At 45.4% G+C, this 14,106-nt stretch overlaps 1 protein-coding gene across 3 annotated transcripts in view; it reads left to right on the top strand.

Annotated features, from left to right (window-relative positions):
• HECW2 (HECT, C2 and WW domain containing E3 ubiquitin protein ligase 2) overlaps positions 1 to 14,106 on the top strand; it is a 547,978-nt gene that overhangs the window by 81,086 nt on the left and 452,786 nt on the right. For all 3 annotated transcript variants that reach the window (XM_075829943.1, XM_075829941.1, XM_075829942.1), the window contains one exon: positions 3,818 to 3,926. The gene's annotated coding sequence lies outside the window, so the exon portion shown is untranslated. The remainder of the gene's footprint in view (positions 1 to 3,817; positions 3,927 to 14,106) is intronic.

Raw genomic sequence — 14,106 nt, 5'->3', positions numbered from 1 at the left:
AATATGCGTTTTTGGTATCCATGTCTTTCTCTTTATAACTAATTTGGTTCCCTATCTGTACTCCTTTCCTGTAGCCTGAAATAACCTGTAACCTTTCAGTTTATTTATTCATTTTAGTCCTGTGGTTTCATTGTTTCCCTCCCGTGGCTTTGTCGTTTTACCTCCTGCAGACTTTTTTTTTTTTTTCCATCCTGTGGGTTTATTTCACATTTTTAATTGTGCTTTACAGTGAAGAAGTTCCCATTATATTTTCTATTTTCCATTAAAACTATGAATGTAAATGTGATGTTTTGATATATTATTACACAAAGAAAAAGATAGATCCGGAGTATATATAAAATATAACTTTTACTTTAATTTTTTTTTTTTTTATATTTGTAAAAACATAACGTGTACATAAGTTTCATATGCAATTACTGTATGCAATTTTTCATATATGCATGATGTGCATTTTCATCACAATTTTTGAGACCACAGATAGTCCACTTTTCTAAGGATCCTAAATCTGTACTATTTTCTTAGTTCCCTTTTTTGGGGTTCCCCCACATTTATTTGTTTTCTTTGTCTTGCATGGATAACATACAGAGGTAATAGGAAAAAGTTAGGGGCTGTTGCCCTCCTACCCCTTTTTTTTGGTCTTAGTAGTCCTTCATCGATTGTGTCTTTATGTCAAGGAAGTAGCCTCTTTGAGATGACAAGTGGTAAATAATGTTCTCCCAACGCGTTTCGTCCTGACCAAATGATTCCTCAGGGGAGATAGGTCAATGAAGCAGCTTCATCCAAATTCATTGGAAGCGGCTTAAAGATTTGTATGGCTGTCTATTTCACAAAAAGAGAGCTTTCCAATGAAAGCATGTTTGCAGTGGCAAAAGATGGACCTTCCTATCTAGGAAGTCAAAAGCAGCGCTCGTTCCAAGCGTCCGACGTCACTGCACTAGTGGATGTTAACAACTGGTTGATAATATTAATGTATTTAATTTTTATGTTGTATTAATTTTCTTGTTGCTAAGGCTGTGTTCACATCAGCGTTGGACTTCCGTTCATCGGTTTCATTTGACTCTTCCGTCGGAGGAACCGCCGAACGGAGAGTCAGAATGGAAACCATAGCCTCCGTTTGCATTACCATTGATTTCAATGGTAATGCTTCCGTTGCAGTTGGTTTCCGTTCTGTAAAGGTTCCGTTTTTTTCGCAGATACAATAGCGTAGTCTACTACGCTATTATTTCTGTGAAAAAGACAAACTTTACGGAACAGAAACAAACGGAAACTAATTGCAACGGAAGCGTTACCATTGAAAGCAATAGTAATGCAAACGGAAGCTATGGTTTCCTTCCGGCTTTCCATTCATCGGCTTCTCCGACAGGTTGAACAGAACCGATGAATGGAAGCCCAACGCTGATGTGAACTGGCCCTAACTGAGAATGGGAATGAAAACTTCAGTTGTGAGCCCTAACTTGAAATCCACATATTTTACATTAGTACAATGATAAGTAGTATAGCACTTGATATTGGGAAGGCAACGCGTCACACTTTATCTAGACCATTTTGGGGGAAAATTATATTGACATTTTCTGAGTGCAGCATCTTCTGAACTACCCCTAAAATATTGTTTCCCCCTCGCCTCAACCAAACGGAGTATTTATGTTAACATTTCCCAGGCTGCAAGGCTTCTGTTTGTCCTTATACTTATATTTGTTGGGAATCAAATCTTAATCAGGCAGGAAATGTGACCGCTAGGGATGAGGAAGTCATTAGGTTTCCCACCCACAGTTTTTCCAACAACATTAGTAATCATGTAAAACATATCCCATGTGTCACATTAAAGACTATTTCAGCAAAGGTTATGAGGTTTTGTTTTTTAAGCTAACTAAATAGCCATTGCAGATGGATGTTCACAGCGCAATAGTCAGGTTGATAAAAACTGATGACAACTTATGTCTTTGTCTCAAATTTATCACCATTTCTGATCCTTGAATTAACAAAAATAATGGAATTAGGGAGCAGGACACATTATCTAGACTAAACATGCCCCAAGATGAGCTCACACCCCCTTAACTGTGTTGTCCCTTTTTTTGTACTCCCCCCCCCCCCCCCCCCCACCCATTCTCAAACCTTAAGGTGGCCACACACATTAGATGGGACTGGCTGACAATCTATTGCGAATGGTGGAATCCCAATCCCCCCCCCCGCTCCACGATGGCAGGGGAGAAAAGGGTCTGGCATGGTGAATTTTGACATGCCCGATCCTTTCGTTTGGAGGAGGGATGTCGGGAGGAATATGTCCCTTGAACGAGTGCATGCTGGACCGCTATCTAAAATGTATGGCCAGCTTTACTTTTTACCACTACCAATTCAGGTGTTATGGAATTGAAAGTTGAGCGATTCCCCAAAGGCTGCTGGAGACTGCCGGGAAAGAGTGTGCAAATAAAACCGCAACCTCAAATCCATCACAACTCTGATCGACAAAGTCTAAGGTTTTCGCCAGAGCCGACCGCTATGTGGGATGATGGTCTTTGCTGCATAGAACCCGGGTTGTTGTAGCAGAGTTCAGTGTTGGATAAGAGCTGCAATGCAGGCAATACCTTAACAGGATAACTGGCTAGCCAGAGGGTAAACAGAAAGTCCAAAACAGAGCAAGTGGAAATCGGGTACAACCGAGGTCAGAACCAGCTGGAGGCAGATAATCAAAATCGGTAAACAAGGGGTTAACGAGAGACAAGACTAGGTCCGTTTCCCAGAAGTCAGAAGTACAGGGAGTGTCAGAGCTTGATCAGAACACCGGAAGACTAGGAGAATCACAAGCAAAGACCAGGTGGAGGAAGCAGATAAAAATACAACCCTACACCTAATTGGCAGAAAGAGAGAGGCTCAAAGTAAAACAGAACCGCCCAGAAGCTAGAACAGTAGTCATAGTGGTCTTAAGGGATCAGGCGTTTTCCTAACATCAGGGATGCTGCTGATCAGCATTTTATTGCATGCCATGCCATGCTATGCAACACTTCTTCTGCTGTCGGCTATTTCTCCTGACTACCCCATAAATATGTTTATTTCAATGTAGAAAGGGTGAAAACCCACTGCTGAACACCACTGGTTTCGCCTATCTCCTGGATGAGCATTTTTGATCCGGCTATCCCCCAACGACTCTCGAGCTGCCCACATACATATACAGATGATTTTGATAATATAGCCACCTTTACATGAAAAAGGATAATAATCATGTTGTAGGCAATCAATTTTTACCAACAATAGTCAGGCAAAGTGATACTTTCATAGTTTATCTTTGATAACTTTGTGTATTTACATCGGGCAATTATTATCAACGCTCAGAATTATTTTAATCCTAACAATAATTGCTCCTTCACTTTTTAACATGTGAAAGGAAAACCGCCTCCTCTTACTGGTTATAATAAAACGCAAGAGCTGTGAGAACCGTCAGTAAGATCTGGTGATTTCTCTTATCAGTACTACGCAGAAAGTGTAGGGAAGGGACATGGTTCCACAGGCTGGGTAATACACGTACCATCTATGGAGGGGGGAGAGAGCACAGATAATGTTGTCAGAAATCAATGTGTGAAAGTACAGGGCAGATGCTTCTGTCTTGTCACTAAGGGCGCCCTGGATACTATGGAGGTTCTTTGTGTCCGTGCATCATATTTGGGCTCATGCATAAAAGCTGTTCTTATAACCAGCGTATTTGTTGCCCATAGCTACCAATCCTATAATATTTTACATTTCAAATATATATTATAGTGCAATTTGATGACCTTTTACTTTTTAGAAAAAGATAAATAATGTTACCTACTTCTCTGTTTTTTAGAGTAAACCCGAAGAAGAGCATTGGGCCAACATTGCCATAAAATCGCTGCTCTTCCAACCGTAAATAACAGCACGGTAAAAGGGAAAAGACTTCCGAATGCCTTTAAAAGGTACTGTAAAACTGTAACATCATATTACATAACACATGAAACCTTAATGTGAATGGCACCCTTTGCACACCATTTTGTTTTTTATTTTTTTATCTAAATTGGTTAAAAGTTCATTGCTGATTTATTTCTTTATATGTCTGAATCTATAGTAGTGGGATGTTCTGTTTTTATGATACAGAACATTAAGACTTAGGGCTTATTCAGACGAACGGGATATACGTCCGTGCAATGCGTGTGATTTTCACGCGCTTTGCACAGACCTATATTAGTCTATGGGGCAGTGCAGACAGTTGCGTGATTTTTACGCAGCGTGAGTCCGCTGCGAAAAAGTCACGACATGTCCGTTCTTTGGGCATATTTCAATGGGTGCGTGAAAAGCATGCATGCCACACGGAAGCACTTCCATGGGACCTGCGTTTTTCACGCAACAGCTGTCAAACTATGAATCAAAACAGAAAAGCACCACGTGCTTTTCTGTTTACAAACATACAAACAGTGTCATAATGATGCAAATCACGCAGCCGCGCATCATACGGGGCTGCCACACGGAGCTGTTAAGTGCCTTTTGCCGACGCAAAACGCCGCCTCTTTTTTGCTAGTGTGAATCCGGTGTGAATCCGGCCTTAGGGTATGTACACACGGCTTATTTCCAGCCATTTTTCGGGCCGTAAATGCCACGAAAAATGGCTGGAAATACAGACGCCTCCAAACATTTGCCTCCTTGATTTCAATGGTAAAAACGGCGGTTCGTTCCGTCGGGGCGTTTTTTTTACGCGGCCGTTTGAAAAAAAGGCCCTTAAAGAAGTGCATGTCACTTCTTCAGCCGTTTTTTATTGGGTCAATAGAAAAGCAGCTCCGAAAACGGCCTTAAAAAAACGCAGCAAAAAATTCCTGATGCATAAAAAATGGCTGAAAATCAAAGGCTGTTTTCCCTTGAAATCAGCTCTGTATTTTACAGCCGTTTTTTGTTTGCCGTGTGAACATACCCTTATAGTTAAATGATAAAATTCTGTTTGCTTGCTGTCACAACCAGAGGGAGCTTATTGCATACTGTTTATTCATTGAACTTAAAGGGGTTATCCGGCAGCAGGAAAAAAAAACAAAGTACCAAACACATGTAAACACCATACAGCCCCCCCTGTAGATAACGCCATACAGCCCCAAACCCCCCTGTAGATAACGCCATACATCCCCCCCCTGTAGATAACGCCATACATCCACCCCCCCTGTAGATAACGCCATACATCCCCTGCAAATAACTGCATAAGCCCCCCTGTAGATAACGCCATACAGCCCTCCTGTAGATAACGCCATACAGCCGGCCATGTGGGGGGCCCCCTCATGCTGCGGGCCCCGTAGCAGCCGCTATGGCTGCTACAGCGGTAGTTACGCCACTGGTAAACGCCAACCTCCTATGAATAATCAACTTGAAAAAACTTATTATTTCATGACATACCACTCCCCGATATGATGGCCACGCTGTTGCTTTACTTCCTGCTTGTCTCTCAGCGTTCGCTAAAACATACAAAGCCCAGAATGCTGCTCTTTCACATTACTGGGAGCCGAGACCTGACCACAAATGAGTGTTTTCTGATTCCCCTTGTCAAAGGGCTGTGTCCCTACATACTGACCGTATCACACTGTGCAGGGACACATCCTCCAGACAAGGGGAATGGTAACACCCATTTGCCTATCAGTCCTGGACTGCACAAAGACTTTTTGTGAAATACAAGGATTTCCTATAATAAACATGTCAGGAGAGGTGACAGATTCTCTATAAATCCAGTGACTCACAGGCGACGACTTTTCAGATTCTAGTAGTTTTTTTTCCCCTCTTTTATTCTCCATCCGGTCCAGACTTCATGACGACTTCTCCCGGCCATGACCCATTGCGGGAGAATTTGCCACGATGTCTTTGGCTCCTCACTTTTCCAACATTTCCACACTTCTAAACGAAGATAAAATTATCATGGTGCCACACACTATGCCCCTAAATATAATCGCACCATACACTGTGCCCCGGAATAAAATAGTACCAAACACTGTGCCCCTGAATAGTCAAACACTGTAAAGTAAAGCACCACATACACACCCCCTTGTAGATAGCGCCACACACATCCCCCCCTGTAGATAGCGCCACACACAGCCCCCCTGTAGATAGCGCCACACACAGCCCCCCTGTAGATAGGGCCACCCACAGCCCCCTGTAGATGGCGCCACCCACAGCCCCCTGTAAATAGCGCCACACACAGCCCCCTGTAGATAGCGCCACACACAGCCTCCTGTAGATGGTGCCACACACAGCACTACTTATAGATAGAGCCACACAGAGCCCTCCTGTGGAGAGCGCCACACACACACACCCCCCATGTAGATAGCGCCATACACAGCCCCCTGTAGATAGCACCATACACCGCCACCCCGTAGATAGCGCCACACACAGCCCCCCTGTAGAAAGAGCTACACACACACACACACCTCTTGTAGATGGCGTCTCACACAGCCCCCATATAGTGCCACACAGATCCCCCGTAGATAGCGCCACACACACCCACTGTAGATCGTGCCACACACACATCCCCTTGTAGATGGCGTCTCACACAGCCCCCATATAGTGCCACACAGATCCCCCGTAGATAGCGCCACACACACCCACTGTAGATCGTGCCACACACACATCCCCTTGTAGATGGCGCCAGACACAGCCCCCTTGTAGGTGGCGCCAGACACAGCCCCCTTGTAGGTGGCGCCAGACACAGCCCCCTTGTAGGTGGCGCCAGACACAGCCCCCTTGTAGGTGGCGCCAGACACACAGCCCCCTTGTAGGTGGCGCCACACACAGCCCCCTTGTAGATGGCGCCAGACACAGCCCCCTTGTAGGTGGCGCCAGACACAGCCCCCTTGTAGGTGGCGCCAGACACAGCCCCCTTGTAGGTGGCGCCAGACACAGCCCCCTTGTAGGTGGCGCCAGACACAGCCCCCTTGTAGGTGGCGCCAGACACAGCCGCCTTGTAGGTGGCGCCAGACACAGCCGCCTTGTAGGTGGCGCCAGACACAGCCGCCTTGTAGGTGGCGCCAGACACAGCCCCCTTGTAGGTGGCGCCACACACAGCCCCCTTGTAGGTGGCGCCACACACAGCCCCCTTGTAGGTGGCGCCAGACACAGCCCCCTTGTAGGTGGCGCCAGACACAGCCCCCTTGTAGGTGGCGCCAGACACAGCCCCCTTGTAGGTGGCGCCAGACACAGCCCCCTTGTAGGTGGCGCCAGACACAGCCCCCTTGTAGGTGGCGCCAGACACAGCCCCCTTGTAGGTGGCGCCAGACACAGCCCCCTTGTAGGTGGCGCCAGACACAGCCCCCTTGTAGGTGGCGCCACACACAGCCCCCTTGTAGGTGGCGCCACACACAGCCCCCTTGTAGGTGGCGCCACACACAGCCCCCTTGTAGGTGGCGCCACACACAGCCCCCTTGTAGGTGGCGCCACACACAGCCCCCTTGTAGGTGGCGCCACACACAGCCCCCTTGTAGGTGGCGCCACACACAGCCCCCTTGTAGGTGGCGCCACACACAGCCCCCTTGTAGGTGGCGCCACACACAGCCCCCTTGTAGGTGGCGCCACACACAGCCCCCTTGTAGGTGGCGCCACACACAGCCCCCTTGTAGGTGGCGCCACACACAGCCCCCTTGTAGGTGGCGCCACACACAGCCCCCTTGTAGGTGGCGCCACACACAGCCCCCTTGTAGGTGGCGCCACACACAGCCCCCTTGTAGATGGCGCCACACACAGCCCCCTTGTAGATGGCGCCACACACAGCCCCCTTGTAGATGGCGCCACACACAGCCCCCTTGTAGATGGCGCCACACACAGCCCCCTTGTAGATGGCGCCACACACAGCCCCCTTGTAGATGGCGCCACACACAGCCCCCTTGTAGATGGCGCCACACACAGCCCCCTTGTAGATGGCGCCACACACAGCCCCCTTGTAGATGGCGCCACACACAGCCCCCTTGTAGATGGCGCCACACACAGCCCCCTTGTAGATGGCGCCACACACAGCCCCCTTGTAGATGGCGCCACACACAGCCCCCTTGTAGATGGCGCCACACACAGCCCCCTTGTAGATGGCGCCACACACAGCCCCCTTGTAGATGGCGCCACACACAGCCCCCTTGTAGATGGCGCCACACACAGCCCCCTTGTAGATGGCGCCACACACAGCCCCCTTGTAGATGGCGCCACACACAGCCCCCTTGTAGATGGCGCCACACACAGCCCCCTTGTAGATGGCGCCACACACAGCCCCCTTGTAGATGGCGCCACACACAGCCCCCTTGTAGATGGCGCCACACACAGCCCCCTTGTAGATGGCGCCACACACAGCCCCCTTGTAGATGGCGCCACACACAGCCCCCTTGTAGATGGCGCCACACACAGCCCCCTTGTAGATGGCGCCACACACAGCCCCCTTGTAGATGGCGCCACACACAGCCCCCTTGTAGATGGCGCCACACACACGCCCTGTAGATAGCGCCACACAGCCCTCCCCTCTTAACTTACTATTCAACTTTATTTGCAGTCCTTTCCCGAGGTCATAAGCCACGCTCCCATGTTATGATAGCTGTATCTTCCTTATGGAGGCCGCTCTTGTTCATAATATTTCCAAGGATGGCGGAGCATATGACTAGATCTGTCACTCTGCATCTTCCATTGTAACAGTGTGGCTACGCTAGTTTCCAGGACGCACTCTGTTACAAAAGAGGATGCAGAGTGACGTGTCCCCAGGTAAACATACGTAGCAGGAGGTGAGAGCGGGCAACTTGATTGTTTTATAGGTTAAGAGGTTGTGTCATCTCCGATTTATAAGAAGTACTCAATCCAGGGTTCTCATGTTTTGTGGAACCGTTCCATTGATTCTGTTAGATGTAGTTTTTCATATAGCATTATATCTGTAACTGTCGTAACTAGGGATGCAGGATGCATCGAAATTGTTTCGATACTGTTCACCCTCAAACCGTTTGATACCGTTATTTCATGTATTTCGATCCTAAGCTGTGCGGCCGCACAGCTTAGCATTGTAACACATGAATGTTGTTCGAGCGGGGCTGCGGGTGTGTAATACAGCCATTTCCCCTCTCCTGAGTCCTGACAAGTGTGCGCCGTCAGCATGATGTGATGCGGCCGGCGCTGCACTAATGATTGCCGGCAATGAAGACCGAACATGGTGGACGCACTGCAAAACGCCCCCATGTTCTGTCATCAGTTCCTGAACCGCCGCTCATTAGTGCAGCGCCGACCGCATCACCTCATGCTGACCGCTTGCGCACTTATTGTCAGGAGCGGGGCAATGTCTATATTACACAGCCGCAGCCGCTCTCTAAAGGCGGAGATGGGAAAAACCCTTTCATCTCCGCTGTTATTCCCCTGAATGCTGCGATCAAAGCTGACCGCAGTATTCAAGGGGAAAATGAGAAGGGGGATGCCCCTTAGATCGTGTCACAGAAAATCCCTGTGACGCGATCGAGGGACATACCATATATGGGCAGACAGCCCAGGGTCCATTGAAGGTCCCCAGGGCTGTCTCATCATATTTCCTGTTAGGGCATACTTAGGTATGTCCTAACAACTGCCTGTATACTATCCGTACACAGGCTAATGTAGATATGCATATAGATATATGCCAGTAAATTAAAGTTTAAAAATATAAAAAACAAGTAAAAACATAAAGTGATGTTAAAGAAAAAAATACACACACACCTTATTTTTACAATAAACATTAAAATAAGTCTCAATACATAAAACATACACATATTCGGTGTTGGCGTGGCAATAATAACCTGCATAACAATTTTTTTTGTGTCATTCATGATGTGGACACAGTAAAAAAATAAACTAAAAATTGCTTTCTTTCACTTATTTTGAGTCACGAGGTGTGATGAATTTAACCTCCATGTGCCTCACATTAATAGTAATTAACCCCATCATGTACCTTACACATTAACCCATTATGACTGAGAAACATGATGGGGTTAATTACTGTTAATGTGAGGCACATTCAAAACACGTCACATCTCGTGCCTCACATCAGAAAATGGAAGAACTTATTTTTTTTTATTACTGTTGGCAAAGTATCGAATTGGTATCGAAATCGCAATACTACACAAAGTATCGGTATTGAAGTCCAAATCTGGTATCGTGACAACCCTAGTCGTAATAGATATGGAAGATGATTTCCATTAGGCAGGAATATCTATTTTTTTTCTGCCATGCAGAAAAACCTGTCCGTCATTTGATGATCACACAGGTGCACATCTTGTCACAAAACAGAGCTCTGATACACATACTGTAAGGCTTATCTGTCCTGCAACAGGTGTGTAAAGGTTCCTATTGAATGACCGCACATTCAATATACATCATGTACATCATTTTGCAGGAATGGTTTAAGGAAACATACTCAAATTGGGTCACAGTTTCTTGTGTTGTACTCGGGGGTTCAGTTTTGAGCCCAGTTTTTTTTTTTTTTTTTCTGTTTGGTTTTTAATGTAAAATTTGATGACCTTGTAGATTGCTTTTAGGGTAAAATGCCAATATTTCCAGATGATACTTAGGTCTGTAGAGTAATAGAAGAAAATAATATTGTATTCCAGAAAGATTCAGAGTAGTTTGGTGCCTGCCCAGAAAAGTAGTAAATGAAGTTTAAATTTAAGGGCTATGTACAGTACACCTTTGAAAATGATATTAATTTAAAAAATAAATAAAACTGTAATGAACTTAGATGTGATTGATAACCGCTCTGACACGCAGGTCTTGCTGTCATGGAAGCCATCAGTCCCGCTGACCAGACTGATTTGGTTTTGAGGTCAAGATATAGCGTCTATGTATCCAGTATACATAGAAGCTGTATCTCAAAGTAAAACTTTTTAAAAAATAAATAAAAAACATTTAAAAAATAAATAATTACCAGGAGGGAATGCAGGGTTTCAAATAAAGTGGGTTAATGGTGATAATTTAGTCTGGAGGCATACTTTAAATATGGTTGATCTCCAAAGCATCAAGGAGTGGTGACAAATAGGTGCGGTGTTGCGAATGTTGGGGGGTGGGCTAGGACCTTGAAGCTGGGTTCACACGACCTATTTTCAGACGTAAACGAGGCGTATTATGCCTCGTTTTACGTCTGAAAATAGGGCTGCAATACGTCAGCAAACATCTGCCCATTCATTTGAATGGGTTTGCCGACGTACTGTGCAGACAACCTGTAATTTACGCGTCGTCGTTTGACAGCTGTCAAACGACGACGCGTAAATGGACTGCCTCGGCAAAGAAGTGCAGGGCACTTCTTTGCCACGTAATTTGAGCTGTTCTTCATTGAACTCAATGAAGCACAGCTCAAGATTTACGAGCGTCTCAGACGCCTCGCAAAATGCGAGGAGGAGCATTTACGTGTGAAACGAGGCAGCTGTTTTCTCTTGAAAACAGTCTGTCTTTTCACACGTAAATGACAGCTAGCGTGTGCACATACCCTTATACCACATGAGAACAAGTGAAGAGAAAGTATGTAGTAGAAAATGTTCTAGTAGAACCCATGCTGGAGCTGTGGCGCTGCAGTCCTAGCATTTAGAGCTGCAATCTTTCCCATTTGGGCTGCTTTATAGTAATTAAAAATGATTAACGTGGGAAAGCCCTCTGTCGTTTGTGGTAATAGGAATTTGCGGTGGGGATCCTAGGCCTGAAATTACATCACATAAATGTTTTGATCATGTCCTGAAATGTTTTTATATCTCGTATGTTGATTGGTATTGGGTAAACTCATGAAGAGTTAAAGTGTTCTGGGAACGGTAACCACCTTAACCCCTTAACGACAAACCAGGTACAGTTACATCGTTGCAGTTTAGTACTTAACGCAACAGCACGTAACGGTACGTGACCATGATGGCGCGGACTCAAAAGCTGTAATGGCAGGGACCGGAGCAAGCTTCGAACCCAGACGGTTTACCTTAAAGGACCATGGCATCTACACCGTGTTCCAAATTATTATGCAAATGTTATTTTTCGCTGATTTTCCTAAATAGTCGATGCAAATGACAGTCAGTATAATCTTCAAGCCATCAACCGTTGGAGTATAATGCAAATCTTATTGAACAAATCTCCTAATGATAATAGATTTTTTTTAGAAGTAAAAAACTCAAAATGCACTGTTTCACATTATTATGCACAACAGAGATCAAAACATTTTAAAGGTTGTAAAGAGAACTAAAATGGTAATTTGTTGGATTTGCAGCATCAGGAGGTCATATTTACAGAAATCAAAAGCTCTTTCATTCAAAAAAAACTTAGCAGGCCAAGTTACATGTTAACATAGGACCCCTTCTTTGATATCACCTTCACAATTCTTGCATCCATTGAATTTGTGAGTATTTGGACAGTTTCTGCTTGAATATCTTTGCAGGATGTCTGAATAGCCTCCCAGAGCTTCTGTTTTGCTGTGAACTGCCTCCCACCCTCAGATATTTTGCTTGTGGATGCTCGAAAGGTTCTCAATAGGATTGAGGTCAGGGGAACATGGGGGCCACACCATGAGTTTCTCTCCTTCTATGCCCATAGCACCCAATGACACAGAGGTATTCTTTGCAGCATGAGATGGTGCATTGTCATGCATGAAGATAATTTTGCTACGGAAGGCACAGTTCTACTTTTTGTACCACGGAAGAAAGTGGTCAGTCATAAACTCGACCTACTTTGCAGAGGTCATTTTCACACCGTCAGGGACCCTAAAGGGGCCTACCAGCCCTCTCCCCATGATTCCAGCCCAAAACATGACTCCGCCACCTCCTTGCTGACGTCGCAGCCTTGTTGGGACATGGTGGCCATTCACCAACCATCCACTACTCCATCCATCTGGATCATCCAGGGTTGCACGGCACTCATCAGTAAACAACACGGTTTGAAAATTAGTCTTCATGTATTTCTGAGCCCACTGCAACCATTTCTGCTTGTGAGCATTGTTTAGGGGTGACCGAATAATAGCTTTATGCACACTTGCAAACCTCTGGAGGATCCTACACCTTGAGGTTCGCGGGACTCCAGAGGCACCAGCGGCTTCAAATACCTGTTTGCTGCTTTGCAATGGCATTTTAGCAGCTGCTCTCCTAATCCTATTAATTTGTCTGGCAGAAACCTTCCTCATTATGACTTTATCTGAACGAACCCGTCTGTGCTCTGAATCAGCCACAAATCTTTTCACAGTACGATGATCACGCTTACGTTTTCTTGAAATATCTAATGTTTTCATACCTTCTCCAAGGTATTGCACTTTTTCACGCTTTTCGGCAGCAGAGAGATCCTTTTTCTTTCCCATATTGCTTGAAACCTGTGGCCTGCTTAATAATGTGCAACGTCCTTCTTAAGTAGTTTTCCTTTGATTGGGCACACCTGGCAAACTAATTATCACAGGTGTCTGAGATTGATTACAATTATCCAAAGAGCCCTAAGACACAATACCATCCATGAGTTTAATTGGTATGTAGCCAATTGACACCGGCGGGACGTGATCACGAGGGTGCCAATGGTTGCTTTCGGTCTGCCAAATACCTGACAAAGACCCTGACAGCTCTAATGCATTGCACTACGTGGGTTGCGCAATGTAGATGAATAGAGATCAGCATTGAAGGCCTTCAAGTGCCCTGGTAAGACCAAAAAAAATATATAAAATGTAAAAAAAATGTTGTACAAAAGTATAAAAATTTCAAGTTAAAAAAACAAAAATCATCTTTTTCCCCATAATAAGCCTTTTATTATAAACTGAAATACAAGTAAAACCCCAAACTGAAATACTACCAGGCAAAACCCACGTTCCAAAATCCAAATTGGGTGGCACAACATATTGTACACTAAAATGGCATATCAGCGGAAAATTGCAATTTTCACTTTGCACCATCCGCTGTGCATTATTTTCTTAAGAAAAAACGCCTGTTGGGTCAAAACGCTCACTACACCCCTTTTAAAAAATGCCTTAAAGGATGTAGATTCAAAAATGGGGGTCACTTTTTTTGGAGGTGTGTTTTACGATTTGACCTCAGAACCCTGCAATTGTGGGCCAATGCTGTGAAAATCACCAAAATAGGCCTCAAATGCGCATGGTGCTCTTCACTTCTGAGTCTTGTCATATGTCCAGGCAAATGATAA

This window comes from Rhinoderma darwinii, chromosome 6 (genome assembly GCF_050947455.1).
Source record: "Rhinoderma darwinii isolate aRhiDar2 chromosome 6, aRhiDar2.hap1, whole genome shotgun sequence".
NCBI lineage: Eukaryota > Metazoa > Chordata > Amphibia > Anura > Rhinodermatidae > Rhinoderma > Rhinoderma darwinii.
The sequence above is the reverse complement of the archived record's forward strand: the minus strand, read 5'-3'. Positions and strand labels throughout refer to the sequence as shown.